Below are 15,665 nucleotides of genomic sequence, written 5' to 3'. Positions count from 1 at the left end.
AGTGCTTGTTGAGAAATCAGTGAGACACAGAAAAGACATTCCCTCTCAGCATGCAACTTAGAAATGTAGAAAAGGTAAAAACTACTGAGGTCTTAGTATAAAACAAAACAACAATAAAACAAACAAACAAACCAAAAGTTAAAAATCCCTCAGTGTATTGTAGAGGGACATTAGAGCCATTTGCAGTATTGCCAGACCATACTTGTATCCTTTGACCCAAGAATTCTGCTGTTGGATTCTAGCTCATGAATACTACAGCTGGAAGCAAATGCATAGGAGTGAAATTTATGAAACCATGTCTACAGAGCTGAGTGAACGGACATAAAAAGAGACACGCTACAGGCAGGACAGGTCTCTGTTGGTAAAACCAGCTAAGCCCTTGTCTTGCAAGTGTGAGGACTTGAGTTTGATTCCCAAAACCCTTGTAAAAATGCCAAACACAGTGGCATGAGCCTGTGATCTCAGCACTGGGAAGGCAGAGACAAGGGGATCCCTGGGGTTCCTCTGCTAGCGGATTCAGTGAGCCCCAGGCCAACAGGAGACCCTGTTTCAAAGGAGATAGGCAGCCAGCGACTTGCCCAAAGCAATGTGGTGGGTGAGGAACAGAGCTGGAACTCAACCCAGACCTTTCTGTGTGCAAAGCTGGAGATCCTCTCACTGGCCTGAGGACAGCCCCTGCCTCAGGTTCCTGCCTCACTCTGAGCTGGTTAACACACTCTGCCTTGTAGGTAGGTTTATTTTTAAAACTTCCAGTGTGGAAATTTTCAAGCATGCACAGAAGAGTCAGGAAACGATATAGCAAATCACTAATTATTTTACCGTTCTATTCTTGCTTTATTCTCCTGCATACATTAAATTTTTTACTTTGAGTATTTTGTGGGAACAAGTACATATGCTTATGAATGTGGGTGGAACACTGGGTTTCCTCCTGCTTCACTTTCTACCTGCCGCTCCGTGGTAGGATCTCTTCCTGACCCTGGAATAGCTCAGCTCTGCGGCAACCAGCAAGCCCCAGTGATCTGTCTGCCTCTGATTCCCTCAGAGCCCAGGTTATGGTTGTCTTTAGAGTTCTATTGCTGGGATAAACACACCAAGACCAAAAGCATCTTAAGGAGAAAAGGGCTTATTAGACTTACATTTCCACATCACTGTTCATCACTGAAGAAGTCAGGGCAGGAACTCAAGGCAAAAGCCTGGAGGTAGGAGATGGTGCAGAGGCCATGGAGAGGAGCTGCTTACTGGCTTGCTCTCCATGGATGGCTCAGCCTGAACTTTTATAGAATCCAGAACCACCTGCCCGTCTGGTGGGGGTAATTTCCCAACTGGGTCTCTCTCTTCTCAAACAATACTAGTTTGACAAAAACTAACCAGGACTCGGGGTTTGCAGGCACACCCGGCTCCACACAAGTGCTGGAGCCAAACTCTGGCTTCGTGACTTCAGAGCAAGCACTCTCCATGGCTGTGCCACCTCTCCAGCCCCTCCCACACTTTTATAGGAAATACTTTATAAAGTAAATTCAAGATATGTCATCATAAATACTTCAATCTCTGAAAGGTAGAAAAAAATTAAAAAACCCCACAGCTATAAAACGTTAAAATTACTTCATAACCAACCCATATACTGTCAAAATAGATCTCTTATTTGGAGCTCTCAACTCTTTAAATCTCCTCAGATCCCCTGCTGACTTTTCTTTAGGCCACTGATTTACTGAATTATATTGTTGGATACATCCTAAACCCAAGGTCATTGCCTGGTGGTGGTGGCTGCTAACATTTTTAATCCCTGCACTCAAGAGCTAAAGACAGGTGGATCTCTGAGTTTGAGTCCAGCCTGGTCCATAGAGTGAGTTCCAGGGCAGCCAGGGCCACACAGGGAGACCCTGTCTCAAAACAACAAAAGGAGTGAGGTCATTGTCCCCACAGGAAAATCCTCCCAGTCATCCCCAACTTTCTCTAGCCCCGCCCACCCAACTTTCTACCTTTGCTTTACAATTTCCAGATCCAATCCTCTCAATCTGTGAGGGCTACAGCATTCGTTTCCAGTCCTGTTCCCTTTTATGCAGGCTGCTCAACACTCTTGTGCTCTGCACTGCCTGGCAGAGATTAGAAATTATTCTGCAGTATCATGCCGGGTGGTCAGACTAATGTCTTCTCTTCACCAACCACACTGCAGGGGCAGTGAAACAGATGATCGGTTTCCTGCCCATCAGAAAGGGTCACAGCTAGCTCCTTCCCCCTAAAATGCAGCTTAATGAGAAACAAGCACACACGTTTCTCTGATCATAGTTTTACCTGGCTCAGGAGCCTTCAGAATGAAGACCAAGGACGCAGGCTGATGCGTCTATTAAGTTAGATGAAGCACAGGCAGCTGACAAATGTGACTGGATTAATGGAAATGATCTAGTGGTAAGCTACGGGAGTCCCTACAGAGCCTGTCTAGATTCTTCTAGCGTCTTCATAGCATCCTTCTCTTCTGGGCATTGGGCAGGATCCCATCTGGAATAGGAGTCTTTTGACCTGTAATCAAACAAGGTATGTCAAAGAATTTCTTTATGGCAACCCTCACACAGAAAGCTGAGGGGAATTTAGAGCAATATTCTTGACTTCTGTGCTTGGCATTAGAGAAAAGAAGAGTGGTGGGGTTCTGTGTGTGTTTTGTTTCTCTCTGCAGTGCTGGGGATACAAATGCTTTGCACATACGAGGCAGGTGCTTGACTGTTGAGCTCTGTGCCCAGCCCTTGGTTTTGTGAGACAGGGTCTAGTTTTGTACTTTGGGTTAGCCTTGGACTTTGGCTCCTTCTGCCTCAGCCTCTTGAGTGCTGGGATTAGTAAGGAAAGACAAACAGTTCTGTGAGCCACATTGGTGAAGAGAAATTCTACTTTCTATGGTCTGCCTCAGGAGAAGCAGGGGGACAGTCAGAAGGTTTCTTTTCAGGCCACATTTGAAACCTTCAGAGTAGGTTTTCTTTTTCTTGTTTTCTTCTTCATTTTCCTTCCCAACACTGGGGCTTGAATCCAGGGCCTTGTGCATGTCAGTCAAGCACTCTGCCATGGAGCTATTTCTCCAGCTCTCTTTTTTATTGTGTTTTTAAAGACAAGCTATCACTACACATCCCCAGATGGCCTAGAACTCACTGTGTAGACCAGGCTGGTCTCGAACTCACAGAGATCTGCCTGCCTCTGCCTCCTGAGTGCTAGGTCCCACCATGCTCAGGCTTTTTCTTTAACTTTTTATTTTAAGAAAGGGTCTCTTTAAGTCTTCCTGGCTGGCACACGATATGGGCAGAATGAGAAAAGAGATAAAAATAAAAGAAATTACAAAAGGACAGGAAGATGTCATATAAAAGCTTCTCTGCAGACGACGTGATCTTAGAACTAAAGGACTCTTGCTGGGTGTGGAGGGGCACGGCTGTGACTCCGGCACTTAGGGAGCAGAAGCAGGAAGATCAGGAGCTGGGGCTATCCTGAGCTACACAGGCCAGCTGCAACTCTGCCCCTAAAACCAAGCCAAATGAACACGAAGAACCCAAAGACTCCGCCAGAGCCATAGTAACAAACACCCCACGGCACCAAACACATGCACAGATCGCCGGGCCACGACGGAGGACTCAGCAAATCCACCCATCTACCTCAATTTTGGCAAAGGCATCAAAAATGTATGTTGGGAAAATATGGCCCTGTCACCAGATGGTGCCAGGAGAACTGGGTTTTCACACGGGGATGTAATTAGATCTGTATCTCCTGTCCTACACAAAACCAGTTCCAACATGGATCAAAGCCCTTAGTGTACAAGTTGAAACTAGGACACAGTTAACCGACAACTCAGGGAGAGTATTTCAGGATATAAGCATGGGCCAGAGCTCTCTGAAAAGGACTCCAGCGCCGTAGGAAATGCGGAATTACATGAAATCTGAAAGCTTTCTGGAAAGCAAAGGAAACAATCACCAGCCGGGCTAAGCGACAGTCTCAGCCCACTCCACACCTGACAGGAACCAAAGCTTTCCAAAGAGCTCAGACTCACAGGAGAGTGTGTGTTTATCACATCCAGGGCCCCAGGCTCCAACCTCAACATCCAAAAAACAAAAGTAACAGCTGGCATCAAAGCCCTCGACCAAAGAATTATAGACTCAGCTGCAAAGCCTGCCTGCCGGTTTGGAACTCCTAGAGAAAAGGGGGAGCACTTCCCAGCAGTAGTCTGGCTGTGGTCTCATGGGCAGGACCTCAAACACCAATAACAGAAACACTGTAACTTAGGGCAAATAACAGGCAGCAAAGGAAACGACCAATAGAGAAACCGAGGAGGAGGAGGAGGAGAAGGCATTTTCATGTCTTATAGATGATAAGGTGTTAACCTTCCAAATACATAAAAAATTCCAATAAGTCAATACATTCAAAAACTAGTAGCCTGTTTTTAAAAATGAACAAAGGACGTGAACAAACATTTCTCCAAAGAAATTATACAAAGTGTCTAGCAAGCATGTGAGAAAAAAAATGGTTAACATCACTGAATTTTTGTAAAGTGCAAATCAAAACCACAGAGATATTGCCTGAGCCTTTCAGGATGGTATCATCAAAGGAAAGGAAGAAAGGGAGGAGAAGGAGGAGGAAGAGGAAGAAGAAGAGGAGGAAGAAGAGGGGAGGGAAGAAGAGGACGAGGGGGAAGGAAGAGGAGGGGAAAAGGAAGAAGAGGACAAGGGAGAAGAGGAAGAGGAAAAAGAGGAGCAGGGGGAGAAAGAGGAGGAGGAAGGAAAGGAGGGGGAAGGGGAAAAGGAAGAAGAGGAAGATGAGGAGGAGGAAGAGGAGGAGGAAGAGCGAGAATTAGAAGAGGAGGAGGGAGAAGAGGAGGAGGGAGAAGAGGAGGAAGAAAAACAATAAGAAGTGGTGCCAAGAATGTGGGCAAAAGAGAAACCTTTGAATCCTGTTGGCAGAAATATGAATGTTTCCCCTGTTATGGAAAACAATAGGCAGGTTCCTCAAAAGTTTAAAGAAGGAACTGTAGTATTGTTCAGTGACCCCACTTCCGCATATTAATCCAAAAAGCCTGAAGTCAGGGTCTTGACGAGACATTAGAAGTGCTGTGTTCGCTGTGGCACGGTCTATAAGAACTGAGGTCTACAGCAACCTACATACCATTACAGATAGATGGCTCAACACACGTGCTGCACACACGCTCTTAAACAAGATGGAGTGAAAAAATAAAAATGAAGGGTGGAGAGATGACTCACAGCTGGAAGGAGGGGACCATGACTTCAGTTGCCTTTGGGGCTCAGGTGAGAGGCCCAGAGCTGTGGTGGTTTTGTGGTTAGGGAGCTCTGTGTGCAGGCTCCAGCTTTAAGCACTCACGAGTAGCGAGGCCTTGCTCAAGTTACCGAAGGCAACTCTAACTTCCTCATTGGTAAAATGGAGATGCGCATGGGCTATGTCGCGGGTGTTCATAAGATAGAAATTGTATCGGGCATTTTAAGCAGGCAGATGCCCCCTGTCTACGAGATAGATTATGTTCAGCAAATGCTAGGCTCCTTCATGTTTGAAAGCGAACAGACCTAGACTAAATTCACCAACAGGTTTTTAACCACCCCGTTGACTTTCTGAGTGCCGGGTGAAGACCCAAGGACCACACACTGTAGACTCCAATAATGTATGTGGGTGGTGGATCTCCATCTCCAGATCCCTAGAGGAAGAGACTTGGGATTCTTCTGCACATAAAAAGAATAAAATTAGGAGCAGGAGGTGTATCTGTGATCCTGTCTTTATTTACTTATAGTTAAGTTTTAAAATCTCTTTCAAACTCATCCTTTTATTCTTTGACAGTCATCCATTGACATAAAATACTCTTCGAAACTGTCCCCTCTGCCCATTGATCATGTTCATCTTCCCGAGTCCCTCTGGTACTTTTGAGTCTTTTTGTTTGTTTTACTTTGGGTCGTGAGCCACACTGGGTAAGTTGCTTGGACCGTGAGCAACTTATCCGTGTCCATGCCCCTGAAAACAACACAATCGCTCTCCCCACTCCTTTAAAATCTCCTTTAAGATTTATGTCACTTATTTTATGTGTATGAGTGTTCTGTCTGCATGTGTGCCAAGGAGGTCAGAAAAGGAGCATCTGGCCCTCTGGAACTGGGGTTACGGGTGGTTGCCAGCAACCACTGGGTGCTGGGAATCCAGGTTCTCCTGGGAGCCATCTCTCCAGCCGAGGGCTAGCTAGTTAGTTAAAAACAGGATCTCACTATGTAACTCTGGCCGGCCTGGAATTCACAGAGCTCTTCCTGTCTCTTCTTCCTGAGTGCTGGGATTAAAGGCTTGGGCCACCACACTGGACTCCTTTTACTTTTACTTATTTAACTAGAGAAAGCAGATGCTGCTTAACAAAGTGTCCCCCTTATAGCCCTGAAAAAGGGAAAGTCTCCCAACGATGTACACATACCTAGTCTCCAGGTTTTGGGGGTCTGTTTGAACCCTCCTCCAATCAACAACAAATACCAACAAAAACAAAAACAAGAACCTCCCCCCTGCACCCATAGGCCTAACACACAGCTCCTCAAAGTTGGTGACAGCCCTCCCTAGGCCCCGGGTGCATTAAAGGTGGCAGTGTCACAAAATCACAAGCACTGTTCTCGGTAAAGCCTTGTACACAGAAGCGGTTCCCCGAACGCGGGAGGATCCTGACCACCGACCTCTGGCTGGACAGAATGTTCTGTGGCCATGCAGCAGAGAAAAGCCTGGCTTTGTGTTGTACAGAGGAGGAAAATTCCTACTGCGATTGGACGCGGCTCCCTCTGAACTAGGGTATCGACTGCCACCTAGCGGCTCGCTCGAGGAAGAGAGAATATTCCCACGAAAGCAAGCTCAGAAATTTCAGTTCGCAGTTTGAACACCTCCTGCCCTTCCAGGTTCCCCCTTCTCAGAACACTCCCAAGGCTGGGACTTACAAAACACTAAGTACTAGTGTCTTATTAGTACAGTTCCGTCACTCTTCCACAGTTCCAACTACTTGAAAGGAATGCAGGGAGAGGAAGCTCCCTTTCAGCCGTGGAAAGGATATCAAGTCCCATACAGGACAAAAGAACGCCCTGACTAAGGTGAGTGAAAGAGGCCAATGGGATTGGAGTCAGTAAAGAGATCTGGAAGGCCTGAGTGCGCGCGTGTGTGTGTGTGTGTGTGTGTGTGTGTGTGTGTGTGTGTGTGTGTCAGGGGAGGTTGTTTTTATTTTGTTTTGTCTTAACTTTTAAAACCATTATTTCTTTGTTTTTATGTGTATGGGTGTTTTATCTGGTTCTCTAGAGTCACAGAACTTATGGGTAGTCTCTGTAGAGTAAGGGAATTTATTATGATGACTTACAGTCTGTAGTCCAACTCCCCAACCACGGTCAGCAGCAGCTGTGAATGGAAGCCCAATGATCTAGTAGTTGCTCAGTCCCACAAGACAGGCAGGCGAGGAAGAGGGAGCACCACCACACCTGGATCTGGGACTTGCTTTGTCCCAGATGACCTTGAACTCAGAGATCTCCTTGCCTTAGTCTCCTGGGATCCATAGCCACTATGCCTCAAGATCTGGATCACAGGTGTGCCCTCCAGTTCTGGATTGTAGTTCATTCCAGATGCTGTCAAGTTGACAACCAGGAATAGCCATTAAAGCCTGCATGTATGCCTTGTGTTCCAGATGTGTGCCCGATGCCCATGGAGGCCAGAAGAGGGCACCTGATCTCTTGAAATTGGAGTTACAGATGATCGTGAGCTGCCCCGTGAGTTGTGGGAATCAAACCCAGATCCTCTGTAAGAACAGCCAGTGCTCTTAACTTCGGGGCTCTCTCCTGTGAACGTAGGCCCCTCCTTAACCCTGAGTTACGACTGGCTCTTGACTGCCTGTAAGATGGGGAAGTCGGATGGCAGTGAACACAGACAAGAGGCCTGGGTTTTCAGAGTCGGCCGTCATCCATCACAGTGCTGGCGTCTCTGGCTGGAGCTCGGCTAGCCTCCTGAATTCTCTGAACCTTTGCTTCTGCCTCTTGCTTCATCTTTGACCTTCCTCTGCTTTCCACGGGGCCCTCACACCTCCCATGAACGCTGTCGTATGGAAGTGGCGTGAGACACGGCTCACTCAATGTTTGGCACATAAGAAACGCTGGAGTGGGAGCTTGACTGCCATGGGTTAGACAAAGGATGGACCTGGCCTGGAAGCCCAGCAGTGAGCCAGGGGCTGCTGTGTGTGCTAAGACAGCCAAAGGCACCCAGCCTCCTCGGTGTGTCTGTCTAGACTCCAGGGAAATAGTCATTTACCCTGCATTCACAGTAGAGACTTCTAGGGCAGTGGTTCTCAATCTGTGGGTCGAGACCCCTCTGCAGTTCCATACCATACAGTCTACATATCACATATTTACATTACAATGATTCACGACAGTAGCAAAATTACACGTAAGAGGTAGCAACAGAAATAATATTGTGGTGGGGAGGGGTCACCACAATATGAGGAATTGTATTAAAGGGTCGCAGCCTCTGGAAGGTTAAGAATCACGGTTCTGGGGGGCTGGGGATTTAGCTCAGTGGTAGAGCGCTTACCTAGGAAGCGCAAGGCCCTGGGTTCGGTCCCCAGCTCCGAAAAAAAGAACCAAAAAAAAAAAAAAAAAAAAAAAAGAATCACGGTTCTGGGAGTTTTAAAAACTCCAATGAAGACAGGAAACACAGCTCAGAGGGAGAGCAAGAGCCTCATATACATAAGCCCATAGCTTCCGTCCCAGCACGAAAAACCACACCAAAAGCTAACTGTTCTCTCTCTCTCACCCCATACGGGCTAAATCAGAGGCTCTGGGGCTAGGGCCAGATAAGTCAAAAATTTTTTAAGCTTCCCGTTTGACTCCACAGTACATCCAAGGTGAAGAAACGATAGATGGAAACTCTGAGGTTCTCAAATGGTAGAAAAACAATAAACAAAAATCACACAGGTAATTATTAAAGAGGTAGCCATTGTTTGTTGGGTGATAAGTTGGGCACTTCACCGAGAGCTCTGTGTGTGGGTGTATGTGTGTGTGCACACACACATGTGCACACTGCAGTGTGCACGTGGAGATCGGAGAGCGAGCGCTCAGGAGATCAGATTCAGGTGGCCAGCCTTCGAGGCAAGCGGCTTCCCACACCGAACCCCCGTCCCAAGGGGTAGAAATTTTTATGGAAAACATAGATTTTTTTTTTCTTTGCCAGGTACTCTGTCTCTGAGTGTGGGAGCTCTGGGTGTTCAGGCCTCCATGATGTCCTGAGCAGAGAGTCAGTGGTCATGGCTTATTTTGTGTCAATCTCTCATGACACTGAAAGACATTTGCATTTTGTTTCCTCCTACTTGCTCGGTGTCAAATGTCAAGATCCTAAATCTTACAAAAGTGTGAAATATTTCTGTGAACTTAGATGAACTGTAAGCCTGTTTCAGGCCAAATATTTGTGGTTAAAATTCAGTTTCCAAGGATGGGCTATAACTGATAAATTTTTAGTATTATTTTTTGTTTTGGCTCTTTAAAAACATTTACCTGTGGTGTGTGTTAGCATGCTTGCCCATCTGTCGCAGATAAGTGCCGGGGCAGTCAGATACCAGAAGGGAGTGTTGGATTCCCAGTAGCTGGCGTTACAGGCGATTGTGAGATGCCCAGTGTGGGTGCAAGGAGCCAGACTCCAGTCTCTGCAAGTGAGTCAGCAGCAGCTCTCTGCCTCGCTTTGGCAAGGTCTTTGTCCCTCCTGGCTAGCCTGGAATTCATTATGCAGACCAGGATGACCTGATGGCATTCCTTTGGCCTCTGCCTCCTGAATGCTGGGGTTACAACGTTGTATCACCACATCCAGTTTATTTAATGCGTTTATACTGAAAAAACAAACAAACAAACAAAAACAAACAAACAAACAAACAAAAACAAAAACCAAACAAACCAAACCAAAAAACTGTGTGGCCACTGAAGGAAGGAGTATGAGGTGCTGCCACCTTGTGGTAGAATGTACCACACACAGTCCTTCTTAGGAAGGCTAGCCTGCAGTTCAGCCCTGGGGCCTAACACTGCCCCATGTTTCTGTGGCTTTTGTATCCCTAGCATCGTTTTGTTGAGCAAAAGGAATCGATGTCAGTAGCTTGAGAAAGACAAGATGTCAAGACACAACTATAATGCTTTGTCTCCTTCCCGTGTGTTTACTGATGGCTCATTGACGACAAAGTACTGTTGTCATGGTGCTTTCCAAGGCTGACATTTTATTTTTAAAAAGCTGTGTGTGTGGGGCTGGAGAGATGGCTCAGGGGTTAAGAGCACCGGCTGGTCTTCCAGAGGTCCCGAGTTCAATTCCCAGCAACCACATGGTGGGTGGCTCACAACCATCTGTAATGAGATCTGAGGCCCTCTTCTGGTGTGTCTGAAGACAGCTACAGAGTACTTATATATAATAAATAATATTTTTTAAAAAAGGTCAGACTTACATTACATGTTCCAACTCATTTATCCTCTCAAAACTTCCAAAAAACATCTGTTTACAAAAAGTTTGTGTGTGTGTGTATGTGTGTGTATGTGTGTGCGCGCGTGTGTGTCAAGTGCACTCCGTCCGCAGCACATGTGTGGAGGTTCCCTCCTCTCAGTTACACGGATTACAGGGATCAACTCGGGTCACCAGCTCACCAGTTCTTTACCCACTGCGCCATCTTGTAGCTTCTGAGGACAATACTTACCTCACGGTACTGTGTGGTAGTTTTGTTTTTCTTTTTGAAATACTGTGAGTCACACCCAGGGCCATATATATGTTGAGCAAGCGTTTTACCACTGAGCTGTACCCCAGCCCTCATAGGGTTGTTATAAAGGTAAAAGACATATGTAAATTCTGGAAAGGTGTTAGCATGTGATTAATGTGACCACGCTCTCTCCCTTGACACTGGTACTGTCACAGTACTGTGTGAAAACCTCCAGCTGGGTTTTGCTGTGCTGTCCCAGTGCCTAGAGCACCTCCCAATCCTGACCCTTTCATGTGTTTCCTGGTAACCACCGAATGGCTCTCTGCCTCAGTGTCCCCCATGTTTCCTTGCCCTTCTCCACTCACCACCCTCCTCCCTTTTGCTACCCCCCTCACGTCCACAATCTGCTCCCCATGTCTACAAACATCTGTGTCAGCATTTCCTTATCCTCATAGCGTTCTTGGTTTCCACATGAGTGTACAACAGCACCAACACAAACCCCAGTCACTCATAAGAGTCCCTCCCCCTGCCCTGAAATCTTAGTGGTATCCCCTCCCCTGTCCCCCAGGAGCCCTTTTTTCTATTGTTGTGTCTGTAGTTTTACATTTCTGTTGTTGTTGTTGCTGTTGTTGCTGTTTTTGCTGCTGCTGCTGCTGCTGCTGCTGCTGCTGTTTGAGACAGGGTCTCAGTACGGCACCTTGGCCGGCCTTGAACTTTCGGGATCTGCTCTGCTTCTGCCTCTGGAGTGAGCGCTATGACTGTGGATGTGGGCCAGCAAGCTTGCCCTCTTTTGTACTCTCTTTTAATTTTCTCATCTCTCTTCTATAGTATAAAAGAATGAAGGAGGTCTTTGATGTTGTCTCACTAAAGCTAGGCTGTCTTAGCTGTTGATGCCACTCTGGAGGGAGTGTTAGTGATTTCCTGACTGTGAAAAGAGGAAGGTTGATTTACTTGATGTAAACTGTTCAATCTCTGTTAATTAACTAAGGCAACCTGTGGTTTGAGACCCCTTCTGAGAGTAGAATGACCCTTTCACAGGGTTGGCCTAAGACCATGGAAAGCTACAGATATTTACATTACAATTCATAAGAGTAGCAAAATTACAGTTACCAGGTAGCAACAAAAGTATTTTTATGGTTGTGGGTCACCACAACAATACCGACGGTCACGGCATTAGGAAGGTTGAGAGCCACTCTTCTAAAGGTTTCTCCGTGATACAAATACATCCAAATTTCCCACAGCGTCAGGATTTATTTCAATAATAAATGCACAAGATTTTTGTTGGTTTTATTGGCTACAATTTGCCAAGTAGTCTGGATTTCCCTTACTAGCTGGCTGTTGGCAAACACGAGTTTTTTTGTTTCATTTATTTAGTTATTTTTAAAACAGAGTCTTGTGTAGCTAACGATGACCTTCAACTTGTGACCCTCCTGCTTCAAGTGCTGGGGTTACAGTTGTGGTATACGGCTATATACCACAATGCCCGTTATTCTCCAAATTAATTACTCCTGCGAACTCTTAAATCAGACATTAAACATCGCAGTAATTGTATTTGTATCTGCGTATATCCATAGGCTATAAAATGGGCTGGAAAGGGGTTTAAAGGACATCCAAGGGTTCAAAGAGGCCTTACCAGAAACAGAGGTAGAGAGCTGATACAGGCAGGCCCTGGAGGTGGTTAGACAGGACACTACAAACCCAGCTGGAGAGCTTTCTTGGTACCACACAAAGCCACAAAGCTGAGCTGCCCAGAGTCAGAAGCATGGAGGACAGGCCCAGACAGATGAACAGGCAGAGAGGTGGACAGACAGTGACACTAGTAGGCTGCATCCCGAAGTGGGTACCAAACTGAGGGGAAGTTTGAGGCAGTAAGGAGTTCGCTGCCTGTCAGTCCCTGGACACACACACCAGGCAGTCAGACAATAGGGTTGACAGGGCTGTTGCCACCGTTGTCTGTGCTCGCTGCCCTCCGATAAGTTCTAGTTTATATGGTTTTGAAGATTTCTTTTTATTTATGTGGTGTGTGTGTGTGTGTGTGTGTGTGTGTGTGTGTGCGCACGCCTGTGTGAATATATGCCCTTTGTAAGCAAGTGCCCATGGAGGGCAGAAGAGGTCGTGTGATTTCCTAGACCTGGAGTTATAGGCAGTGTGAACTCTCACACCACTGAACCATCTCTCCAGCTCTCTTATATGGCTTTAATATGCCCATGTGCTAATATGTTCCCACTTTGTTTATAGTTGACATCTTTTAAGAAGTTATTAGACTGGGTGTGGTAGCACATGCCTTTAATCCCAGCACTCAGGAGGCAGAGACAGGTGGATCTCCCTAAGTTTGAGGCCAGCCTGGTCTACATAACAGTTCCAGGACAGCCAGAGCTACAAAGAGAGACCCTGTCTCAAAAAAAATTTTTTTTTGAAAAAAGAATAACTGTTAGGGGCCAGAGCAATGGCTCAGTGGTTAAGTGTACTTCCTGTTCTTACTGGGATGTGGGTTTAACTCCCAGGACCTACATGGAGGCTTACAGCCATCCATACCTCCAACTCCGGGGAGGCCTCCACATGCACGTGGTGTACTACAGGCAGGCAGGCGTTCATAGATGTAACATAAAACAAATATTTAAAAGAAAGAATGATCCATCTGAGCCCCCCATGGTTGTTGCTGGACAGGTCTGTGGAGATGAGGTACAGAGCCATTTACTTTTCTTATTTGCCCTCAAAAAGGAGCCAAACAAGATTGCAAAATGCAGTCACCCAGGAAGGACCAAAGCACAGCCTGAAAGCCACTGCTTTACACAGCAGGGAATAGCCTGGGACAGGGCTCAGCCCAATCTGCAGTTTGCTTAGCTCTTCCTGATTGAAACAATGTCCAAAGTCTACTCAGTGACAGTGTATATTGTGATGACTTTTACATCCTTACCAAAGTTCAAAAGGCAGACTTTCTATATGGTTCTTATTAGCAAAATCGACTTATTAGCACAGCAGGAAATGGATACACTTATATTAACTAATCCTCAATGGAGTTCTGATTAACTAGGATTGGAGAAAGGGTTACACTCACAGGATTGGTTTTAAAGCAATCTCTCCAAATGGCAATGGCTAAGAAATGGCATTAACTTACCTTAGATTCTTTTGATTGACACTGACAAAGAAAAAAATATATATTAGTATAGAATAGAGTTTATATATATTATAATATATATTGGTATAGAATAGAGTTTATTGAGGGCATGGGGAGGGGAGTTAAAAGGATGGTAGGGCAGAGAAAGAAGTAGAGAGATAGAAGAGTAGAGGCCGGCCATGAGCACGTGGAGAGAAGAGGGGAGGGGAATGGGGAGAGAAGGGACAAAGGGGGAAGAGGGGAAGAGCAGGAGCAAGAGCCATACTTTATATTTATAAATCACTTTATAAAACAACTTTTTTGACTATTGGCAGCACAGAAATCTTAGCATTAAAAAGAAAATTTCTTTCAAATTTGAAGCAATCCTCCTACCTCAGCCAGCAGCATGGTAGGGTAACAGATGTGAGCTACAGTCTGGGAACCTTCATTAGGTTATAAAGGGGCAAGTTGAGGCTGGGAGACAAACCTGGACTATAGAGAAGCTCACCCTCCTGCCTGTGCCGCCCTCCCCTCTCAGCTCTAGGAAATATGGACCTGTGGGTGACAGCCATGTGGGACAAGACTGAGGCAGGATGGTGCTCAGTCATTTAGAACCTCTGAACTAAGGCAAGCGTTGCAACACGGCATTAACTCAGAACATTGCTAGGCTCAAGGTCAGAGGAGCCTCAGGAGCTGTCTCTCATTCTTGGCTCACTGTGGGCTACCCACGTGGCCGAGTTTCTTAGGAATGTGGTGTTGGCATGAACTCTTGGACCCAAGCTGTTAAAACACAGGGTTTCGATTTCAAGCTACTAACTAAATACTTCTCGCTCAGTGCAAAGGAGTTTCCATGATTTCTGAAACCAAACAGGTGGGTCATGTTGTCAGCAGTGTGGTGTGAGAGGAGACACAACTCCATGCTGCTGACTACAGAAACCTGAGGGGTTCTTTCCAGAGCGGTGAACGGTTACTTTATGTAGACCAGGCTGGCCTTGAACTCACAGAGATCTGCCTACCTTTGCAGAGATTAAGATGTGTGCTACCACACAGGTTCAAATCAGGGATTCTTAACTTCAGTGCAGAAAAGAATGTCAGGATGAGTTGATGTGAAGCAAGCTGGAGTTTATAAAGTAGAGATTTTGTTTACACACAGCCTTAAGTTCATCAATTAAAGGCCCTCATGAACAGGACAACAGATGACAAGGGTGGGTGTGGGCTTCTCGGGAGCTGGTAAAGTGACTTGGCCCCAACTGCAAGTTGATTTTAGAAGCTTTTAGAATTCCATTGATGGAAGTTTTTCCTTTTCTTTTTCTTTTTTAAGATTTTTTTTATTATATATAAGTACACTGTAGCTGTCTTCAGACACAGCAGAGGATGGCATCAGATCTCATTACAGATGGTTGTGAGCCACTATGTGGTTGCTGGGATTTGAACTCAGGATCCCTGGAAGAGCAGTCAGTGCTCTTAACTGCTGAGCCATCTTTCCAGCCTGATGGAAGTTTTTCTAAGGGCTCCTTACTTACACACGAATAAGCGCTTGCACATGTGTGCACACACAAGCGCTCACTCACACACACACACATCCTTGTGGTAAATATGATTATAGAGTGAGTCATAAGAAATGTCTTGGATATGATTACTATCTGATGAGGGTTAATACTGGGTCACAAAGGTTATTCAAGGGAGATAAGATGTGTCTTCCACGGGGCTGGGGATTTAGCTCAGTGGTAGAGCGCTTACCTAGGAAGCGCAAGGCCCTGGGTTCGGTCCCCAGCTCTGAAAAAAAAAGAACCAAAAGAAAAAAAGAAAAGATGTGTCTTCCACTAAATGGAGTTTCTCATGCAAAAACTAGAAAATGGTGGGGGAAAGGTGATATTT

Source organism: Rattus norvegicus, chromosome 1 (assembly GCF_036323735.1).
Source record: "Rattus norvegicus strain BN/NHsdMcwi chromosome 1, GRCr8, whole genome shotgun sequence".
In the NCBI taxonomy this organism is placed as follows: Eukaryota; Metazoa; Chordata; class Mammalia; order Rodentia; family Muridae; genus Rattus; species Rattus norvegicus.
The sequence above is the reverse complement of the archived record's forward strand: the minus strand, read 5'-3'. Positions refer to the sequence as shown.